Source organism: Zingiber officinale, chromosome 10A, assembly GCF_018446385.1.
Source record: "Zingiber officinale cultivar Zhangliang chromosome 10A, Zo_v1.1, whole genome shotgun sequence".
Taxonomy (NCBI): Eukaryota; Viridiplantae; Streptophyta; class Magnoliopsida; order Zingiberales; family Zingiberaceae; genus Zingiber; species Zingiber officinale.
In genome coordinates, this window is record NC_056004.1 from 16,688,597 (window position 1) to 16,695,555 (window position 6,959).

A 6,959-nucleotide genomic window follows, 5' to 3' on the forward strand; every position below is an offset into this window, starting at 1 on the left:
TCTAAACTTGCGACATTGGACTTTGAGGATGTAGACCTTCTTGGTGATGATATTGATATGGATGATATTGGAACTAAAGCTATGCCGCCTATAAGTACAAGTACAAGTTCTAAAACAGTGAATATGCAAAAAGAGGTCAAGACAAATAGGTCCAATGGATACGTATTTTGCTACTAAAGGGTAAAAAGAAGCAAACTACAATAAATGAGGCATACAAGAAAGAATTGAGGGAAAAATCTTGTACGGCCATAACTGAGTGGATGTATGATGCGACAATCCCTTTTAATGTCATTAAATATTCAAGATTCAAAAGGATGTTGGACTTGGTTGGCCAATATGATGTAGGTATAAAAGGACCTAGTTATCATGAGGTGCGGGTTCCTTTTCTAAAAAAGGTTGTTGATAGTGTGACAAATGATTACATTAAGTCGTGTGAAATAGAATGGGCTAAATATGATTGTAGTTTGACAGCAAATGGGAGGACAAACAAAAGACAGAGGATATTGATTAATTTTTTAGTGAATTCTCCTAAAGGTTCAATTTTCATCGAATCAGTTGATACTTCTAATTACGCAAAGACGGGAGAGAAAACATTTCAGTTGCTTATCGATTTGTGGAGCGTGTAGGAGAAGCAAATATTGTTCAAGTTGTTACGGATAGTACAAGTAACAATGTGCTTGCTGGTAAGAATCTATTTAATTTTTTCTTATCAATATGTTTTTTCTTATATATGTTAAACTTATCTAGTTTTCTAACTTCTTTTGTAGGAAAATTATTAGAAGTAAAAAGGCCACACTTGTATTGGACTCCCTGTGCTGCTCATTGCATCGACTTGATCTTAGAAGATATTGGGAAATTGTCTGATTTTAAAGCAACATTGAAGAAGGAATGAGTGTGGATGGCTACATTTATGTTCACCTAGGCATGGTAAATATGTTGAGGCAATTCACCAGATAAAAAGAGCTTTGTCAGGTGGGTGTCACAAGATTTGCTGCTGCTTTTCTCACCCTTGAAAGAATGCACCTACAGAAGCAAAATTTAAGAAAAATATTCATTTTAAAGGATTGGATAGAGAGTAAATGGGCAAAAGAAGCTGCAGGAAAGAAGGTAGCTAAAATCATCATGACACCTTGATTTTGGAGCGGTGTAGTGCATATTTTAAAGATATATTTTGGAGCGGTGTAGTGTATATTTTAAAGATATATGGTCATTTAGTCCATGTTCTGAGATTGATTGATGGCGAAAGAAAACCTGCAATGGGTTATATTTACGAGGCTATGGATAGGGTAAAAGAAACAATTATGAAGGCCTTTGAGGAGAAAGAAGAGAAATACAAAGAAGTGTCTGAGATCATTGATAAGAGATAGGAATGTCAACTTCATCGGCATCTACATGTTGTAGGACATTATTTGAATTCAGAATATTTTTATTCATACACGGATTCAAATATCCATGAGAAGTGGTGAATTAATTGTTTGAAACTATAGAGAGATTGGTTTCAAGCGTTGCTAAGCAAGATAAAATCACTACCTAGTTCTCTATATATCGAAAGGCAGAAGGGTTATTTGGGAGGAATGTGACAATTAGATGTAGAAGACCGTTATCTCCAACAGAATGGTGGGAATGCTACGAAAGAGCAAATACTCCAGAATTGTAAAAATTTGCTATTAAAGTGCTTGGCCTCACTTATAGTGCTTTAGGCTGTGAGCGCAATTGGAGTGTATTTAAGCAGGTATGTAAGAAATATAAATGTATAATACTATTAGTATGTTGCTTGTATAAGTAGAAAATATTCTTTGCTATTTTATTATACTTATTGTGATTTTTGACATTTTATAAATTCACAGCAAAAAAACAGAATAGGATAGCTCAGCATCGCTTAAATGATTTGGTATTTGTGAAATATAATCGTGCATTAAAACTTCGGTATGATGCACGTGACAGATATTGATGACAGTAATAAATGGTTAATGGGTTGAAAACGAATCTCTTTATGATAAACGGATCCATTTTGCAAGTACGGTCTAATGAGGCTACTATGAAATATTTACTCATGGGTGGGGCAAGCTCTTCTATTCTGGTTTATGGTTTCTCTTGGCTATATGGTTCATCTGGGGGGAGATCGAGCTTCAAGAAATAGTAAATGGTCTTATCAATACACAAATGTATAACTCCCCAGGAATTTTAATTGCGCTTATATCCATCACTGTAGGAATTGGGTTCAAGCTTTCCCCAGCCCCTTTTCATCAATGGACTCCTGACGTATACGAAGGAGTGCGATTCGTTCGACAAATACCAAAACAGGGTATTTTACGTAGAAATAGTATTCTTGCTTTTTTTGATGATCCACGATACAGAAGAAATAATTCGGGAATTACTAAATATGGGACCGTAGAGGCCAATTCAATTATCAAAAAAGAGGATTTGATTGAGTATAGAGGATCAAAAGAATTTATTCCGAAATACCAAATGAAAGTAGATCGTTTTTTTTTTATTCTCGAGGAAGTGCATATTTTACCATAAAGAAGATGAGTTGGTTTTTGAAGGTGACTTGACATGGGATGTCGTTGGTAGGGTTAGTGGATTTGAAGAGCCTGACTATTGTACTAGAGGAAAAAACATTACATCCATGGCCTCTAGTTCACATACTAGGCCTAAACAAATCGAGAAGGGAAATACATCTTCCTCTATAAGACACAAATCTCTAAGACTTAGAGATGAAAAAGAAGAAGAAATTGAATTTTAAGAAGATGAAGATAATACAATGAGAATGATCTTGAGCTTGATGATTAATTTAACCTATTACGCTTGTTTTGATGAACTTCGTTAGTTTAGATTAGAAAGTTGAAACTTGAAAGTTTGAAACTTTTATTAATTTTATCATGGTGTTTTTTGCTTGTCATATTATGTCTTATGGCTAGTGGTTTGATATTTGTGTGTGAAATATTAATAGTTATCATATTTAACATATTATATGAGTGTATTAGTAGTTTAGTAATCAACCTCATGTTCAAGAGGCGCGCCTCGAGCTCTAGGAGCCTTTTGCACCTCGGTGTGCCTCGCACTTCTAACAACACTGATTAGGCTAATTTACAATTAGTCTAATTAACACATATATATTAACTATTTTGTACCAATAATATGGTAATTATTATATACATATATAGTAACTAATATATACAAATATGGTAAATAATATATATAAATAATAGTAGCATTTCCTCTTACTATCTGAATTTGTTTTTTTAAGAGATTCCTTTTCTTTGTGATATCAGATAATTATTACATAATCAAAGATTTCCATATGTTTATTAGATATCAGATAATTATTCTCACTAACTAGTCCCAACTACCAAGATGGAAAAGCACTAGAAGCAAGGAATGAAATGTCGTTTCGTGCCGCCCGGCACGATGATTTTTACCGTTCCACCAGGCGGCCGAAACCATCACAAGAGGCGTCCTTGTCTCGGCAGCACCAAAGGAGACGTTGGATGCATTCAGTGGCACTGGAGGAGTCCCGCGACGCCTCCGGCAACACCGAAAGTGTCCCGCGACACCTTCGGCACAGTAGGCGTCGCCGGAAGCATCCGACGAGCGACCCTTCCAACGCCATCGGATGCGTCTGCCGAATGTTGTCATGGCGATGATCGCGGACGGACGCGCGGTTTCCACGGTTTCTTTTTCCCAATTATTTTATTTAATTAATTTAAACAATTCGTAAAGATGTGTGATATTTCGAACAGATTTTTATAAACCATAATTAAAGTATCCTAATAAAATATATAAAAAATATATTTAAAATTATCCAATTTAATTTTACCTAAGTTTAATTAAAAAAATCCAAAACCTGACAGCATGATGGAGATAACTAAAGAGGCTTTATTAAACTCTAATAAAATTATCTAATTAATTTTATATTTTATTTATTTTAATTTAAAATTTATAATAAAATTTTTATTTGTTTATTTATCTATTTTCATATCTTTTCCCTTTTAAAAAGATTATTTTTTATTTTGTTTATTTTTAAAAAATTTATGTTAAATATTTTATTTTTAAATTAATATATTTTATATTTTTAAAATACCAAAACTATATCGGCACAGCATGATACGATACCGAAATTGTATCGTTTCGGTACATGACTGAAACCTAGGCACGGGTCAATTTTAAACCTTGATACAGGGTAAACTTGATGATCACTCTAGAACAAACAACCAAAAACTGTTAAGCAACAATCTTTCCTTTTTCATTCCCAAAATTATTACATCTATCCTATGGACATGTGTTTTTTGTTGACAAGACTTTTTCTTAGAAGTGTTGAGAGCAGTTTTTTGGGCAGTTATTTGAATCAACATCATGCCAATCAAAGAACCAAAAATCTCCAGCTTCTAAACTTATTTTTCTGCTAAATACAACTATAGACACACACTTAGACACTAAATAAACAAACAGACTGCAAGTTTGATTTGAAAGCTATCCTTTTTACTATAGTTCCTATATATCTAAGATTTTGTGATAGAAGAGTACTGAAAGATATTCCAATAGAATTTATACAATGTGGGATTCTTCATTCTTTGCTTTATGTTAGTTAAAATACTTAAAATGTAAAGACCATTTTTTTTAATACTAATACTAGAATATCACCTTTATACTCTAGAATATGTTCCTATAGAACAAGTTGACAATATGCAAAAACAAAAAAAGGTTCACCTGTATATAAGTCTTTCAATAAAATCCTCCTCTTTCATCTGTAAGAGAGATAATCTGGTTTCCTCACCTAAAGCGGACCAGAAGTCCACAAGTGTATCACAAGAATGTCGAGCAGTATGCAACACACAGGTCTCTCTTAATCCGTGTCCTTTACCGTAATTAGCAATCCCTTGGCTAATCCAACCCCTGCCTCCACCTCCGTGTTCATGTTGCCCAACTCAAGCACTATCAAACACCTACACAATTACAAAAATTTGAAGCATAAAACTTAAAGAAAACAACAATCAAGAAAATAATAATTAAGAAAAAAAAAAGTAATAATGCATCAAGAGACTTAAATATCTATATGGACAGGAAAGCATGAGGGAAAAAAAATGAGGACGAATATGAAGAGTATAAAATAAAAAGCATGAGAATTTGATGTCCTTGAGATATGATAACAATAGCAAGAACAACATACATTTTGCAGTGGCTTCAGTGACCTTGCCCTGACAAAGCAGTCAAGAACAGTGAGAATACCATGCTTAGTTGTTGTCAGACCACCCCAAGGATATAGTGATGGATCCTGTACCTCATCTATGTGACTACGGTCCTGGGATTGGCAATTCCCAGCTTTATCTGAAAGTTGAAAACCAGAACCTTCTTGTTGCATTGACTTCCCATAGTTTACAATTTGTGAGAAGACTTCCAGAAGCAACCCATTGCATCTGGAACAGTAGAGGCTCCTCCTAGCTTGTTCAAATAAAGTCTTTATCGAGCCTCATGAACTCCTTTCGAGCATGAAGGGATAGCTCACTCCAGAACTAATTCATTGACATTGTCAACAAGATTAACATTTGCCATGTTAAATCATTTACAAGATACAAATCAATGACTATAAAAATCAAATACGCCAACTGTGAAGAACAAATGAATTAAAATGTCATTCATGGATGGGCATCCATATGAACAACATTTAGATTAAAAAATTTAAAACCGTACCCTTTACATCAATCAATAAAACAAAGAATTCTGGAACCAAATTCACTTGTCAAGAGCCAATACATGCAATACAAGAAATATCACTGACATTTGATCTAAATTTATGATTCTCAAGGTAAACATGGATTAAACAGGTCCAGATACGGTGCCAAACTAATAGCTAGGCCTCAAGATTCTGCGCTAACGTTTCACTGATCCAAACGAAATTGTGAAAAACACATTATATGAAAAATATTGCCGTAAATTCTAGCTGAAATCAGACTGAAACAAAATGTTTCCAGTATAAGTGAACTACCAGATCTAGAACCAAACAAAAGGACCAACCTCCAAGCAAGACAAAGAAAAACGAGAAAGAAAAATCCAAATAAAAAACTACGTAGAAAAAGAAAAGAACCCGAATAAAAAAAATTAAACCAATCCATTCCGCTCATTCACCTTCTGCAGCTGATCGAATGAGATGCTATCGCGGTGCCTGAATCAGATGCCGTCTGGATCACCCCCACAGTCTCACTCTCCTTGGCAACAAATCCTCGCAGATCTGCCTGCGTTCGTGTTCGCCATCCACCGCAGCGTGGAGATCAACGACAGAGCGGGGTGAAGGACGGAGATCGATGAGATCGTAGGATGGGGATCGGAGATCGGAATCGGGAGGATTCGATGGGGGTGGGACAAGGAGGTTACGAGGGGGCGTAATGACATGTTGTTGCGATCAGATCTCGTTTTAGTATTCCTCATTATCGGATCCTGTTGTTGGGTCGGATCCTGTTGTTGGATCCGACCCTGGAATATTTTTATAAATTTATGGTTTCCGCCTCCCCGTCAACCGACGCCACGCACACGCCCGCCCCCATCTCGTCACTCCGCTACCAACTTTCCGCAACGTCGGCTCTACGATCCGCTGCCTACTCGAGGCTTTCGGCTACCTAGGCGTCCACTGCAACTGAACCATCCGCTCACTCCTCCAGGTATTCCTCTACCTCTTGCTTTCCGCATACGCTTTCTTGACTCCTTCCAGGTATTCCTCTACCTCTCCCTTTTCTTGACTCCTTCCAGGTATTCCTCTACCTCTTCCTCATCGGCTTTCCGATACGCTTTCTTGACGCGAGTTCACTTTTTATTTCGCTTCAAGTTTCCAAAATGGAAATGATCGATTCACTTTCAAGAATTTTCCAAGAGAAAGAGGCTAAACTGGTTAGTCAAGAACAAAAGATTGTCTCTCTGTCAGAAGAAAAACAGAGCTACGAAGCTCGAATTAAATTTCTAGAAGA

The 6,959-nt window shown here is 35.9% G+C and overlaps 1 long non-coding RNA gene across 1 annotated transcript; it reads right to left on the bottom strand.

Moving 5' to 3' along the window:
* Nucleotides 1-1,002: 1,002 nt before the first annotated feature.
* Nucleotides 1,003-6,397, bottom strand: LOC122026901. The gene is made up of 4 exons (XR_006124197.1): nt 6,127-6,397; nt 5,171-5,513; nt 4,711-4,946; nt 1,003-1,023 (listed from the first exon to the last, which is right to left on the bottom strand). It is a non-coding gene; the product is annotated as an uncharacterized LOC122026901 (long non-coding RNA).
* Nucleotides 6,398-6,959: the final 562 nt, after the last annotated feature.